Source organism: Saccoglossus kowalevskii, chromosome 13 (genome assembly GCF_978046115.1).
Source record: "Saccoglossus kowalevskii chromosome 13, keSacKowa6.1, whole genome shotgun sequence".
NCBI lineage: Eukaryota > Metazoa > Hemichordata > Enteropneusta > Harrimaniidae > Saccoglossus > Saccoglossus kowalevskii.
In genome coordinates, this window is record NC_140653.1 from 14,806,064 (window position 1) to 14,823,967 (window position 17,904).

Genomic DNA, 17,904 nt, shown 5'->3' on the forward strand with positions numbered 1-17,904 from the left:
CAGTCATGGACTTAGAGGTAGTGTGGCGAACCATTTGTATATGGAATTCAGTCATGAACTTGGAGGGAGTGTGGCGAACCATGTGTATATGGAATTAAATCATGGGCTTGGAAGTAGTGTGGCGAACCACGTGTGTATATGGAATTCAGTCATGAACTTTGAGTGGTGTGGCGAACCACGTGTATATGGAATTCAGTCATGGACTTGGAGGTAGTGTGGCGAACCAAGTGTATATGTAATTCAGTCATGGACTTGGAGGGAGTGTGGCAAACCATGTGTATTCAGTCATGGGCTTGGAGGGAGTGTGGCGAACCATGTGTATATGGAATGAAGTCATGGACTTAGAGGTAGTGTGGCGAACCATTTGTATATGTAATTCAGTCATGAACTGGGATGTAGTATGGCGAACCACGTGTATATGGATTTCAGTCATGGCCTTAGAGGTAGTGTGGCGAACCATGTGTATATGGAATTCAGTCATGTACTTGGAGGTAGTGTGGTGAACCATGTGTATATGGAATTCAGTCATGAACTTGGAGGGAGTATGGTGAACCATTTGTATATGGAATTCAGTCATGCACTTAGAGGTAGTGTGACGAACCATTTGTATATGAAATTCAGTCATGGACTTAGAGATTGTGTGGCGAACCATTTGTATATGGAATTCAGTCATGGACTTAGAAATAGTGTGATGAACCATGTGTATATGGAATTCAGTCATGGACTTGGAGGTAGTGTGGCGAACCATGTGTATATGGAATTCAGTCATGGACTTAGAGGTAGTGTGGCGAACTATTTGTATATGGAATACAGTCATGGACTTGCAGGTAGAGTGGCGAACCATGTGTTATTGGAATTCAGTCATGGGCTTAGAGGTAGTGTGGCGAACCATGTGTATATGGAATTCAGTCATGGACTTGGAGGTAGTGTGGTGAACCATGTGTATATGGAATTCAGTCATGGACTTGGGTAATGCGGCAAACCAAGTGTAAGTAGAATTCAGTCATGGACTTGGAGGTAGTGTGGCGAACCATTTGTATATATGGAATTCAGTCATGGACTTGGATGTAATGTGGCGATCCATGTATATATGGAATTCAGTCATGGGCTTAGAGGTAGTGTGGCGAACCATGTGTATAAGGAATTCAGTCATGGACTTAGAGGTAGTGTGGCGAACCATTTGTATATGGAATTCAGTAATGGACTTGGAGGTAGTGTGGCGAACCATGTGTATATGGAATTCAGGCATGGGCTTAGAGGTAGTGTGGCAAACCATGTGTATATAGAATTCAGTCATGGCTTAGAGGTAGTGTGGCGAACCATGTGTATATGGAATTCAGTCATAGACTTGGAGGTAGTATGGCGAACCATGTGTATATGGAATTCAGTCATGGACTTGCAGGTAGTGTGGCGAACCATGTGTTATTGGAATTCAGTCATGGGCTTAGAGGTAGTGTGGCGAACCATGTGTATATGGAATTCAGTCATGGACTTGGAGGTAGTGTGGTGAACCATGTGTATATGGAATTCAGTCATGGACTTAGAGGTAGTGTGGCGAACTATTTGTATATGGAATTCAGTCATGGGTTTGCAGGTAGTGTGGCGAACCATGTGTTATTGGAATTCAGTCATGGGCTTAGAGGTAGTGTGGCGAACCATGTGTATATGGAATTCAGTCATGGACTTGGAGGTAGTGTGGCGAACTATTTGTATATGGAATTCAGTCATGGACTTGCAGGTAGTGTGGCGAACCATGTGTTATTGGAATTTAGTCATGGGCTTAGAGGTAGTGTGGCGAACCATGTGTATATAAAATTCAGTCATGGACGTGGAGGTAGTGTGACGAACCATTTGTATATATGGAATTCAGTCATGGACTTGGAGGTAGTGTGGCGATCCATGTGTATATGGAATTCAGTCATGGGCTTAGAGGTAGTGTGGCGAACCATGTGTATAAGGAATTCAGTCATGGACTTAGAGGTAGTGTGGCGAACTATTTGTATATGGAATTCAGTAATGGACTTGGAGGTAGTGTGGCGAACCATGTGTATATGGAATTCAGGCATGGGCTTTGAGGTAGTGTGGCAAACCATGTGTATATAGAATTCACTCATGGCTTAGAGGTAGTGTGGCGAACCATGTGTATATGGAATTCAGTCATGGACTTGGAGGTAGTGTGGCGAGCCATGTGTATATGGAATTCGGTCATGGGCTTAGAGGTAGTGTGGCGAACCATTTGTACATGGAATTCAGTCATGAACTGGGATGTAGTATGGCAAACCACGTGTATATGGAATTCAGTCATGGACTTAGAGGTAGTGTGGCGAACCATGTGTATATGGAATTCAGTCATGGACTTATAGGTAGTGTGGCGACCCATGTGTATATGGAATTCAGTCATGGACTTAGAGGTAGTGGGTGAACCATGTGTATATGGAATTCAGTCATGGACTTGGGTAATGCGGCAAACCAAGTGTATATAAAATTCAGTCATGGACTTGGAGGTAGTGTGGCGAACCATGTGTATAAGGAATTCAGTCATGGACTTAGAGGTAGTGTGGCGAACCATTTGTATATGGAATTCACTCATGGACTTGGAGGTAGTGTGGCGAACCATGTGTATATGGAATTCAGGCATGGGCTTAGAGGTAGTGTGACGAACCATGTGTATATGGAATTCAGTCATGGCTTAGAGGTAGTGTGGCGAACCATGTGTATATGGAATTCAGTCATGGACTTGGAGGTAGTGTGGCGAACCATGTGTATATGGAATTCAGTCATGGGCTTAGAGGGAGTGTGGCGAACCATTTGTATATGGAATTCAGTCATGAACTGGGATGTAGTATGGCAAACCACGTGTATATGGAATTCAGTCATGGACTTGGAGGTAGTGTGGTGAACCATGTGTATATTGAATTCAGTCATGGACTTGGGGGTATTGTGGCGAACCACGTGTATATGAAATAAAGTCAAGGATTTGGTGGTAATGTGGCAAACCACGTGTATATGAAATTCAGTCATGGACTTGGAGGGAGTGTGGCGAACCATGTGTAAATGGAATTAAATCATGGGCTTGGAGGTAGTGTGGCGACCCACGTGTGCATGGAATCCAGTTATGAACTTGGAGGTAGTGTGGCGAACCAAATGTATATGGAATTCAGTCATGGACTTGGACGTTGTGTGGCAAACCATGTGTAAATGGAATTAAATCATGGGTTTAGTAGTGTGGCGAACCACGTGTGTATATGGAATTCAGTCATGGACTTGGAGGTACTGTGGCGAACCAAGTGTATATGTAATTCAGTCATGGACTTGGAGGGAGTGTGGCGAACCATGTGCATATAGAATTCAGTCATAGACTTGGAGGGACTGTGGCGGACCATGTGTATATGGAATTCAGTCATGGACTTGGAGGTAGTGTGGCGAACCAAGTGTATATGGAATTCAGTCATGGACTTGGAGGGAGTGTGGCGAACCATGTGTATATGGAATTCAGTCATGGGCTTGGAGGGACTGTGGCGAACCAGGTGTATATGGAATGAAGTCATGGACTTAGAGTTAGTGTGGCGAACCATTTTTTTATGGAATGAAGTCATGAACTGAGATGTAGTATGGCGAACCACGTGTATATGAAATTCAGTCATGGACTTTGAGTGGTGTGGCGAACCACGTGTATATGGAATTCAGTCATGGACTTGGAGGTAGTGTGGCGAACCAAGTGTATATGTAATTCAGTCATGGACTTGGAGGGAGTGTGGCGAACCATGTGTATGTGGAATTCAGTCATGGGCTTGGAGGGAGTGTGGCGAACCATGTGTATATGGAATTCAGTCATGGACTTGGAGGTAGTGTGGCGAACCATGTGTATATGGATTCAGTCATGGACTTAGAGGAAGTGTGGCGAACCATTTGTATATGGAATTCAGTCATGAACTTGGAGGGAGTGTGGCGAACCATTTGTATATATGGAATTCAGTCATGGACTTGGAGGTAGTGTGGCGATCCATGTGTATATGGAATTCAGTCATGGACTTAGAGGTAGTGTGGCGAACCATGTGTATAAGGAATTCAGTCATGGACTTGGAGGTAGTGTGGCGAAACAAGTGTATATGTAATTCAGTCATGGACTTGGAGGGAGTGTGGCGAACCATGTGTATATGGAATTCAGTCATGGGCTTGGAGGGAGTGTGGCGAACCATGTGTATATGGAATTCAGTCATGGACTTGGAGGTATTGTGGCGATCCATGTGTATATGGAATTCAGTCATGGGCTTAGAGGTAGTGTGGCAAACCATGTGTATATGGAATTCAGGCATGGGCTTAGAGGTAGTGTGACGAACCATGTGTATATGGAATTCAGTCATAGCTTAGAGGTAGTGTGGCGAACCATGTGTATATGGAATTCAGTCATGGACTTGGAGGTAGTGTGGTGAACCATGTGTATATGGAATTCAGTCATGGACTTGGGTAATGCGGCAAACCAAGTGTAAGTAGAATTCAGTCATGGACTTGGAGGTAGTGTGGCGAACCATTTGTATATATGGAATTCAGTCATGGACTTGGATGTAATGTGGCGATCCATGTATATATGGAATTCAGTCATGGGCTTAGAGGTAGTGTGGCGAACCATGTGTATAAGGAATTCAGTCATGGACTTAGAGGTAGTGTGGCGAACCATTTGTATATGGAAATCAGTAATGGACTTGGAGGTAGTGTGGCGAACCATGTGTATATGGAATTCAGGCATGGGCTTAGAGGTAGTGTGGCAAACCATGTGTATATAGAATTCAGTCATGGCTTAGAGGTAGTGTGGCGAACCATGTGTATATGGAATTCAGTCATAGACTTGGAGGTAGTATGGCGAACCATGTGTATATGGAATTCAGTCATGGACTTGCAGGTAGTGTGGCGAACCATGTGTTATTGGAATTCAGTCATGGGCTTAGAGGTAGTGTGGCGAACCATGTGTATATGGAATTCAGTCATGGACTTGGAGGTAGTGTGGTGAACCATGTGTATATGGAATTCAGTCATAGACTTAGAGGTAGTGTGGCGAACTATTTGTATATGGAATTCAGTCATGGGTTTGCAGGTAGTGTGGCGAACCATGTGTTATTGGAATTCAGTCATGGGCTTAGAGGTAGTGTGGCAAACCATGTGTATATGGAATTCAGTCATGGACTTGGAGGTAGTGTGGCGAACTATTTGTATATGGAATTCAGTCATGGACTTGCAGGTAGTGTGGCGAACCATGTGTTATTGGAATTCAGTCATGGGCTTAGAGGTAGTGTGGCGAACCATGTGTATATAAAATTCAGTCATGGACGTGGAGGTAGTGTGGCGAACCATTTGTATATATGGAATTCAGTCATGGACTTGGAGGTAGTGTGGCGATCCATGTGTATATGGAATTCAGTCATGGGCTTAGAGGTAGTGTGGCGAACCATGTGTATAAGGAATTCAGTCATGGACTTAGAGGTAGTGTGGCGAACTATTTGTATATGGAATTCAGTAATGGACTTGGAGGTAGTGTGGCGAACCATGTGTATATGGAATTCAGGCATGGGCTTTGAGGTAGTGTGGCAAACCATGTGTATATAGAATTCACTCATGGCTTAGAGGTAGTGTGGCGAACCATGTGTATATGGAATTCAGTCATGGACTTGGAGGTAGTGTGGCGAGCCATGTGTATATGGAATTCGGTCATGGGCTTAGAGGTAGTGTGGCGAACCATTTGTACATGGAATTCAGTCATGAACTGGGATGTAGTATGGCAAACCAAGTGTATATGGAATTCAGTCATGGACTTAGAGGTAGTGTGGCGAACCATGTGTATATGGAATTCAGTCATGGAATTATAGGTAGTGTGGCGACCCATGTGTATATGGAATTCAGTCATGGACTTAGAGGTAGTGTGGCGAACCATTTGTATATGGAATTCAGTCATGAACTGGGATGTAGTATGGCAAACCACGTGTATATGGAATTCAGTCATGGACTTACAGGTAGTGTGGCGAATTATGTGTATATGGAATTCAGTCATGGACTTAGAGGTAGTGTGGCGACCCATGTGTATATGGAATTCAGTCATGGACTTAGAGGTAGTGTGGCGAACCATTTGTATATGGAATTCAGTCATGAACTGGGATGTAGTATGGCGAACCACGTGTATATGGAATTCAGTCATGGACTTACAGGTAGTGTGGCGAATTATGTGTATATGGAATTCAGTCATGGACTTAGAGGTAGTGTGGCGAACCATGTGTATATGGAATTCAGTCATGGACTTAGAGGTAGTGTGGCGAACCATTTGTATATGGAATTCAGTCATGAACTGGGATGTAGTATGGCGAACCACGTGTATATGGAATTCAGTCATGGACTTACAGGTAGTGTGGCGAATTATGTGTATATGGAATTCAGTCATGGACTTAGAGGTAGTGTGGCGAACCATGTGTATATGGAATTCAGTCATGGACTTAGAGGTAGTGTGGCGAAGCAATCTTTTCTGCATTGTAACTGTGAAGGTATTTCAACACTCAATGATTTAGCGAAACCTTCCGGAGAATGATCTCGTGAATGTTGAGACGAGTCCCCATATTCAATGAGTTACCGATTGCCATGACAAACCTAATTAGTTTTTAGTATATTTCTGATATATTTAAACTACTTTGTAAAGAAGTTTTCCCGCCTTCCTATTGCAACTAAATCGTATATATTGTCGTGTGACTTAAACGTTTATCCACTGTTGGAGGGTCTACTATGGTCCACTGTGAGATGACAGGCTTTGGGTACTTGTCGGTCGGTTTCATAATGGCCGATGAGCGGCGGGCAAGATTTTAATATCATCGGACGACGCTGTCTGAGTTCGGCTTTTATCTATTCTCACAGTTTTACTTACATGAACTAATGTGACACAGCACAATACGTATTAGTACATTTTTAGTTACAAATAGTAATATCTTTAAGATTTGTTCTTGCTTATTGGTGTTTATTTTTAAAATTGTACCACTTTAAAGTCAAGAACTGGCGCTGATTACCGTAAGTAGTCTCCACAAAAGACGCGGGTCTCCTTATGTGATCCGAAGAATTGGCATGGGTCTTCTTATATGATCTCCACTACTGATTCCTTATTTGGTCACAAAACGCCATTCACTCCATTAGTTGATTGACAATGTATTATCTGTCTGTCATAGTGCTAGGTAATTACTCAGCTCTATATTTTGGATAGTTTTGTCACTACCTATTGGCGGCGATGTTTCTGTTTGTTCCAGCAAAAAACACTAGTGTCTTTGGTTCCAGTGGCAATTCGTTACGCGGGTAGTTGGAAGACCATTTTCGAGATACCACGATAGGCTACGAACTAGCTATGAACAAAATAGCGGATTTGATGACGTAGTCGAACAAAATGACGGATTTGATGACGTAATCGAACAAAATGACAGATGTGATGACGTCGTCGAACAAAATGACGGATTTGATGACGTAATCGAACAAAATGACGGATGTTTAGTGTTTTTCAAAATAGGTTCTTACATTATGTGTCATCTTTACAAAATTTTGGTTGTTATTAAGGCTGCATATAGTTGGTAGACTAAAGATAGTGCTGGGTTCGACTGCGTTTCTATATTACGACATTTAACATGGGCGACACACATAAATAATTAATTACACACGAGAGGGAAATATATGATAAACGGCAATCGTACCTATCGGGGCACTATGACTGGCCGTCATATTTTAGTTCGCCCCGTGTATGAACGAAAGCACTTTTATGGCCGTTTATTACCGGGGGGAGCCCAGGTATTATGGAAGGGATGTTCATTCTCATGCCTATTATGGTTTAGATGGGTCAGAAATATATATGCAAAATTTTGAGGGATGGTTTTTAGTGTACTCCCCAAGAATAAAACACACAATTTGGAAAGTATTGTATTGCTTTAATTGCAATCACTTCCCCTCAACAATACTATCATTGTGCCTACTACCATTATCGAAATTACTTTAATCTACCATCACAAATTTCAATGAACATCGCCACCATAATACCCCTATCATAACTAACATTGACTACCATCTCTCTCACTGGCAATACTACCACTACCAACACTACCATGGCTCTCACGGTGACAATCATCAACAATATTACCACCATTACTGCCACAACCATGGGTACCATGACAACCATGAGGATGATGATGATGATGATGATGATGATGATGATGATGATGATGATGATGAGAGAGAGAGAGAGAGAGAGAGAAAGAAAGAAAGAAAGAAAGAAAGAAAGAAAGAAAGAAAGAAAGAAAGAAAGAAAGAAAGAAAGAAAGAAAGAAAGAAAGAAAGAAAGAAAGAAAGAAAGAAAGAAAGAAAGAAAGAAAGAAAGAAAGAAAGAAAGAAAGAAAGAAAGAAAGAAAGAAAGAAAGAAAGAAAGAAAGAAAGAAAGAAAGAAAGAAACTAGCATGGATACCATCATGATAAAATAGCAAATGATTTTAACTTGGCTATTGTTGTTTGAATCTCAAAATAAAAATAACCCAGTACGTATGTCTTGATACCAAGTCTTGATGGTTCCAGGCACATTTACAGACAGTGATTTTTAGATTTCAGTCACTTCAACAATCAATTCGCAAAATATCAAAACATATGGTATTATCTATGAGTATAGTACTTGTGTACAAACTTGCAACTGAATCAGGCAATATGTTAGTGATGAATTGACAAAATGGCCGCTATTTGGGTTGGCCATTTTTATTTGAATTTCGATAAAAACAGGACATGCTCCTGGAAGCCAATAAGCATGGCCATGATACAATGTTTGAATGTAATCGCCTTATTAATCTCTACAAACTTGAGAACCAAAATGGCAGTCAGTCAGTCACATTTGATTGAATGGTAAAGAAAATTGATGTACATATAAGTTTGTATGTGATCGATCAAAGTGTCATGAATTTGTTTTCGCGTATCTGTTGTCCGACTTATTTAGCTGATTACTAGTGAATGGCTGTGTTATATCTGTCATCATTTAGGCTCATGCGAGATCCTGGACGGAACTTGACTCAGTGATTTGGAACTAATTACGATATAACCGTCGCTCTCCGGACTACTATTTCTGACAGTTGGTATTCGCAGTTAGTAATATAGTGAACGATTAATCAAAAGATATTACGTATCCAGTACTTAGTTTGATTGGTTATGTGCAAGTTGAATGTGTGAAGGCCACGCCTTAGAGTCTTTAAACTACTTTGTAAGTGGTTAAGTTTTGATTTGTAATAAACAGACTAAGTCCTTGGTCACAGGTAGAGAGAGAGAGAGGGAGAGCTCCACGGGGCGAGGGAGTGCTGAGCAGAGAGACCCGACGAGGCAGTTTGCCTCGAGGCGTTCTCGACGTGGCTTAAGGCTAGCTATTGAAACGTATTTCGTTGTGTGCGTCTATTTGACTGTAAAGCTTAAGTGACTTTCCCGGTCCGGTACCTCAAGCAGACGAGATATAGAGACGAGAAGAGAACCCCCCTGACACGTGTTGGAGAACCCCCAGACCCGAGACCAGAGAAGAATTTCCCCCCTGATAAAAGCATGTCCGAAAAATGGCTCTGGGCGAACAAATGGATGGAGTCCAAATTAGTAGTCCCTGATTTTTGAACTTGGACTAACTAATATTGAGAAGCTTGATATCGGGCTGGGTAATTTATGTCTTGTTTTGACTGACCTGAAATCCCCGGTCCCTCCCTTAGAAATAAACGGCCCGTTCCTTATCTTGTTAAAGCTGTTTGAGAAGAATACAAATTTTGTACTACTGAGCATGTTACTGCACATATACGCCATGCATTATGGGAGATAACCCCCAATTAGAAAACTATTATCACCATGGAAACTCACTAAATATTATGCCATTTTTAAAAATGATTTTTTAATTAGGATTCATGTCAATATTCAAGCTTTTCACTCTATTTCCCCAAACGAAATTTTTAGATATGAAGAAAAAACTCATCATAGAAACCAGAGTAAAAATGACAGTTTTTACCATTTTTATGACATTTTGGACTCTTTTATCACGGGAAATTGTTTGGTGACCCATTTTTTTTAATGTTCGGCGTCCTGATGGCATGAACCCATAAAAGTATTACGAACATGACATATAATCTTCAATTCTCCTCAAACCTCCTTCCTATAATCAAATTGGTGAAAGACAACTACATTTTACTTACTGCAGCTCAAATAAATTAACTTGGAAGTGAACACAGAACATACATAAATCATGAAATATCGCGATCTAGCTCCCTCTAAGATTATTTGGGACATTCCACTGTGGAAGGAGGGACTACAGTGTGTAGGAAGAAGGGGATAAGTCCATGATTATATAGTTGTTTGCCCTTCTCTACTGAAACGTTCTCACGCCTGATCGGTGGTTTCTTGTGCGATAGACACCACATGATTTTTATACAATTGCTAGCGTAATCTGGGCAGAACACGAATTGGTTATTTTCACCTCAAGTTTGTAGATACATTTGCTAGACGTTGACGTATTCATTTACATAAAATAAGTTAAATAAATCTTGAAAAAATAGATTACGCAAATACTTACGCAGAAACAGACAATCTGCATATTATTACATTGTCTCAATTTCCACGTGTTTGGACGCCAAACTGCTCAGATTATTGTCCTGTAATTTGTTTTCCCTGGATCAGGGGTGTTTTCATCTTCCCCAAGCATCATTATACAGTCGCTTTATTTAAAGCGGGGGAGTCGTCACCTGCGCATGCGTCAGATGGCCATAGCGTGTCATTGTTTACAAACAAGCCTCTGCGTTTTAGCGTGTGTTGTCGCCTGGGACTCAATTCCCGCGCGCGCGCGTAAGGTGACGACCCTCCCACTTTAAAACAGCACAGACGTCGCTCCGTATCACGTTCCGCAAGCATGGTCGTGTTTGAAATGGGTTCTATGCGACGTATACAACGCGTGTTTGTTAACACAAAACTCGAATGCACGTTGCGCGACGACTACGACATGCTTTGTTCAGATTTACTGGACGCCAATAAGCGTAAAAGGACTCTTCCTCTTCAATTTTAGTACCCCCCCCCCTCCAAAAAAAACAACGCGAGAACATAAGCTTTCGAAAAATTAAAAACGAACATGTAATAGAATATCCGTTGTCGTTTGAAGAAAAACGTAATTGCCCTGAAGACGCTGGGTATGCAATGTAAATCGAAACGATCTCCCACACTTGGTATTTACATAATTCGGTTGTACGACACAGACTTAATCCAAACAGGCTACACTTATTGCTGAAGGTGGCGAGCCTGATACCATCGTACCCTGCGTGTGTCGATCTCGGTGTCCACGAAGATGTATATATATGTATTGTTTAGTGGCACAAGGACACAAGACAAACTTGTTTTCCTTCTTGTGTTGGTGAATTAAATAGATCGGTGATTGATGACATTTTTAGCGTCTGATTGTTGGCCTCTACTGATGTATCGGTTTCCTTCTAAATATGTATCCATATCATTGACGTTTCCTTATATTTGCCACACGTTCAGTTGAGTGACAGTAACTGCGGTCAGTTACCACGTGCCATCCACGTGTTATTGCTATATCAAAATAAAAGACAACATTAGGGATTGGTCAGTTACTTCAGCCTAGGGGGGTCGGCAGATTCTATGTTGCCAGCTGTAAATCTCAGTTGACCCACCCTCTATCAAATAAAAAAAGTGGGTGACCCCCCAACATTATATTTTAAACCGTGCTGACACCCCCCCCCCCAAAAAAAAAAAAAAAAAAAACGAAAAAAACAAACAAAGAAACATTGGCTCTGGCATGATTACAAAATGTGCATTGAAAATATCATGGTTTGCCATAATTTTGACATAATTTTTAGTGCTTGCATTTAATAGACCTTAGGAGGGGAAGGGAAGCATAAAGCCAAAAAATGACTACAGAAAAGGCTGCAGGAAGGAATGAAATCTATGCTGCTGAAGATAGTAAGTAAAAACAAAGCTGTGGAGTACTTACTTGATAAACGCCCTTATAAGATCGGAAAAGAGGATTTGAATCTAGGCGGTTTGAACTCTTTGAAAACTAAGCTGGATTTAAAATATCTTTCATATCTTATAGACCAGGAAAGCTTTACACACGAAGCACAGTCTGTGCTTATGAAAACAAAGGAAACTTTGATTTTTGCCTATATTTGTGTTGGATTTTGGTATTTTACAGAGCAAAATATGCATATTTAAAAGTTAAAAAAACAAATAAACTATTTATTTATTTTTTCATCATTTATTTTAATTTATTTATCATCATTTTCCCAAATTTAACTTTTTTGATTTGCTGAACAAAAACTGTCACTGCTCTTTGTACTAATTGCTGTGTTGTCTTTCCGTCTTCTGTTATAATTGGATAAATCCAGTAAATAACTTATACAATGGTGACTTCAGACTTTGAATAAAATAATCTGATACCAGCAGCACATGGACTTGGGATGTGTTTAAAACTGTATAATTGGGGTTCTAGTCGCATTGCATAATCTGTTAGTTATTTGGCAACTTTAACCTCAAAATATTTAGTCTATAACATTTTTTGCATCAACAAATTTATAGGCAATATAGATAATAGTTATTATTAAGGACACATTTGTATGATTAACTTTTTTATCTTTTGATAGTTTTTAAAAATATATGCATGAGCGCGTGTGTGAATTCTGGAAAACATGGTGACCCCCTATTCATGATATCAAAAACAGGGTGACCCCCCTATTCGCACAACCAAAAACAGGGTGACCCCCCCTACTGATCCACCGACCCCCTCCCCCCTAGGCTGAAGTAACTGACCAATCCCTTACTGTATAATATTTTATTTTTGCTTGGAATTATTTTCACAGAAGGAATGATCCAGTGAAAATATAATACACCGAATATACCCTTTTTTCTATATTTTACATTGAACTTGTCAAAAATCAATGAAAATAAATTTCCAGCTAAAATAAAGTATTCTACAGTAATTTCTTTATTCTGTTTTTTTACACTATTTGGATCTTGTATACAACGCTGATTTTTTTTTGAGAAGCACACAGTGGTTATCCTGTCTGTATGCGTAAGTATGTTTCAATGACACTTCGCATACAGATAATTTGAGACAATGCGCTGACTTCAATATTTTATTAGATACCTAATCTGCACATTAAACCGCCATTTTTTATCTATTCTAGTTATATCTCATGAACCCACCGTAACTTGGTACTTATGTGCCCAGGTTCAATCCATATACGATACAGCGTAGGGTTGGGTTATTGAGTTAATTAGCTAATTTACACAATTCCCTGATATTTCAAGAAATTATTTAAATGAAATGTGAACATTTAATCAATTGAGAGGCCGAAACGTTCATTGAAGTTTCATCGATCAGTTATACGACACAACTGCCAATACGGCTTATGGGTTTGTCTAAAAAAATGTATCAAAAATGTTTTTAAAAATTGTGTTTCTTTTTAGTTTTACACTGGATTGAATATTTCTATATGGTAATTAATGTATCCAGGCAAATGCGAATGAATTAAGCAAAACGCGTATTCCAGTCAAAATTAGCTGACAATTTATTATTTATTTATTTATTTATTAACTCATGACTTTACAAAGGCAATTGTTTAATATAACGCAATTCTGCATTGAAGCCCGATAACAAAAGCCTATACAATATAAATCATGATTTGATTAAAATACGAATAAAGTAGATGAATACCATATATTTATTCACCTCATATTCCAAGTATAGTAGTCAAATCTAACAATATGTATTAATTTCCTTATCCGCTTTTGGAGCAAAATTGTTTGTGGAAATTTTGATTTGCCCAATCACAATAAATGTGACTACTTTTTTGTGGACTACAAACGAAACGTGCTTTTAATTCTACTTTTTACTGACACAAAAAAGGTTGAACAAAAAATAGGAAACAATATTATAAATCTATCCAGAGGATGTCTGAGACACTTTAAACTAACTTAAAACAAATAATATTACGAACAGGAAACACGTTACACGTGGGATTGGAATTGACGACCACTATGCGCGTCTCACAACTCCACGGCATAGAATTTACAGAGGCGGCGACATGAAATTCTGCAAGAGGGGGGGGGGTGATTTGATCAATTTTGAAACTAGACCCCCTGAAACGCTATTTCCTTCCTTTTTTTTTCGAAGGGCGAAAAACCCTTATGCCGCCGCCGCCACTGCGTTAAACAGATTTTACCTCAATGGGCACACCAAGCGTAGATAAAAAAAGACTGCTCGAAATAGCGTGTAGTGAGCGCGGATCCACTGTAACTGCGCGGACAACACGTAACAATAAAAAAAAACGAAGTACATGTAAGACGTGTATTACGCGATGGCGAGTAACCTGCGAGTTCTGTTCATATAACAGAAAATAACAAACACTGAACATAAACAAGAGTTTTCTGAGTGTATGACGACTCATGGAAATGTATAAATCTTTTCACCAGAATTGTAACAGATCTACTCGCACATGGACCCATTGAACATGGCTATAAAGTGGAGTCACCAGAATTGTAACAGATCTACTAGTACATGGACCCATTGAACATGGCTATCCTCGGGGGCGGAGCTACGTCACAGACGTTCCACGTTGCTAAGACGCGCACCACTGTACCATGCATTTCTATGGGCTCTGTGCGCGCTGCTGTGGAACGCCGGTTGAGCCGGTGAAAATTCGAGAAAACAACACAAACTCAACTTTGAAGTAATTCCGAACAACCAAATTTATATATGTTAAACACGTAGGGCTAATCTTGTTGCATTGTTCAGGGGAGTCTCAGCAACCACCCCAAAGTACCGTTTTCTGCGAGTTTTGGGCCTTTGTTTTCACCGCCGCGGGTTGCCAGGCGGTGAAAATGCCCGGATGTTCGCCCCCGAGGATAAAGTGAAGTCCACCAAGGAAAGTACTCTAAAATAGCCACATGCCATTCAGCTTAATTCATATTCTTTATCTGAGCAACAACAAGCACATTTTTAGAATATACTTTCTGTTAAAGGTGCAGTATGGACGAGAAATATATGTAAATTTCAGTATTGTTGTTTGGTACTGTTTATTGACAGGTACATTAGACTATCATGATCTATCATGCTCTGTTCTTGCAGTACATATCTGATTATTCGCTCGAAACAACGAAATTGTCTAATACGCTTGCGCAGTGGTTGTTTTGTTATGTACACAAACGATCTCTGCACATACGTATTAGTGGTGTCGACTTTTCATTTAATGAATACTGTTGTGTGTCCTGTGAATAATGCTGTGTGTTTTAGTTAAATATAAACGATAATCTGACTGAGTCTACAGTTAGCAGCTTCGACATTGCATCTTTAGATTGGCGACATTGTAACCGAAATTACACAGTAGATAGATTAGTTAAAATAATATTTCAGCTAAATATACATATTTACAATATATGAAGACATCATGATAATATCATTTAATGGCTGTCCCTGTATTCACTCCTGATGAAATTGAAGATAAAAGGAACACTGGGTAATTAAATAAAGGCTGAATTACCAGATTAAAGACAACTTGAGAATATGAACTGTCCTAGAATTTGAGCGAGTTGCGATTAACCACCGATACTACGACAAAACGCAAAATATATGCAGTGGAACGGTATTAATTTAGACAAACATTAATATTCTGCTCTATGAATAACTATCACGTGACGATGACTGTATCCTTCAAACGCCCAATAAAATTAGTGTTGATAAAAAAACTCCCATGAAACTCTAAAATTGCAAACCTAGACTCTTAGCCAAGCTGTTTAGGTTTGGAAATCCATGTCCATTCACAAACCTGCATATGTCTGGAGTCACAGAAATAAATACATGACGAGGGCATTGGGTCATAGAACCAGGGTGGCCTGCTAGTAAGTCAAATCGTATCATATTATTCAGGAAGGAATTGAGGAAATGAGATACTCGCATTTGGTGTATGGAATCGATGGCGACAGCGTTGATGTCCAAAAATAATCGTTCACAAGTTTACCCGTTTGGTAAGTCGCTATTTACCTTCAGAATTAAATGTTATAATCCGTAATTCTAGCACTTGATTCCAGACGTTGTCGGGATGAATGACATTTTCTTTTAGTTGTATTTCACGGATTTATGTACTTCCCTCTGGCTGTGTTCTCACACGTCGAGGTTCGTTCGTTTACTCAATCATTCGTTCATTAGTTAGTTGAATATAAAATCAAAACTGAATAACTTTGATTGGCAAACCCCTAAAATATGGAACTTCGGATGTGGAGCTAGAAGGTTTTCTAATGAGTTGGCATAACTAGACTAGTTAAGCTAGTTAACATGAAAGAATTAAATATCCATTTATGTAGTTAAAAAATCCCGGTCATGGGAAAAATAAATTTAGTCAGGTCTACTATAGGAAGTTCAAGAACAACATAATGAACTGAATCACGTGTTGACTATGTGACATATTTTATTGGGATTTAACATAACTTTAAAGCGGGAGGGTCGTCACATGCGCACGCGCGGGAATTGAGTTCAAGCGATGATAACAACACGCGCTAAAAGCGCAAAGGCTTATGGATAAACGCTTGTTTGTAAACAATGACACGCTATGGCCATCTGACGCATGCGCAGGTGACGACATCCCTCGCTTTAAGGCGGGAATGACTCTTCTAATTCCTGTTTTTACCAAGAACCCCATTTGAATCTTATTGACCCTTTCGTTAAAGGTCTGAATGAATTAACACTTTAAATGATATTACTACTTATATTATGTTTGTTCCAATAACATCATTACATCCGAACCTACTTAATATATTCATGGATAATTATGGTGTAATGTATATGTAATTTAATTAGGTATGCATGTTGGTTAATTAAAAAGTAATAATTATAAATCAGACTACTGTTTCATATTTTAGACATGAGTATTCAAACGATTTGTGACTGGTCGATGATTCAACATGACTGAATCAAAGATATTCATGTTGTTTTATGTTGAAATTAACTCATTTGTGATGATGAGGATTACGAGCACTGGGAGGTGGTTGAAATGTTCCAGGGACAAATTTTAGCAAGTCCAACATTCTTATATTATTATTAACACTTGACAAACTTGGATTGAGTAAAAGACATTCGACTGAAGCAGGTAAGGGAAAGTTGGTATTGGATCACAATTTCAGTATCGATGGAAGATCAGGTGACCAGCAGGCTGAAGTAGGCGTCATAATTATCAATATAAACTGGAATTTTGATCAAACTTTTATAGCGGATGGGATGAAAGTTTTTGAATGAAAAATGAATCCAAAGACATTCTAGAACATTGATGAGAAGAAATAAGTTGAATAAAATACTATTTCAAATAGGTCCACAAGGATCATAGATCAAATTTGAGTTACCTTTTCAGAAAAAAAGTAAAAAGGCTGGAAAAAGCAGACGAGACGGTCTGTGTAACTCACAGATTAGACAGAACAATCAGCTAGATGGAAGGACCTTCATACGCTGTACATACCACCAACACTTTCAAAGGTGGGTATGTCAACATTCATAATGGAACCCCCCCCCCTTATTCAGTGATACAGAAAAGATTACAGATACAGAAAGAGTGATGAAACAAGCATACAATAGTTTTGGAAGCCAAGCCAGACTTACCAAACCCAGTAAATATCATAGCAGTGGGACCTTGAGACCACCTGTTATGGAGTGATTGTAGGCTATAATCAAGCTAGGGAAGTGACAACAGACATGCTGGCATATGAGAGTGTCATCATAAATTCTAGTGGATAAAGTGGATAAAATATCTAATAAAGTGGAGTGAGGTTATGGGGCAGTTTGATTGGCAATGTACCCAATAGCTTGCTGGACTTGCAACAATTGGAGAGGTATCCAAC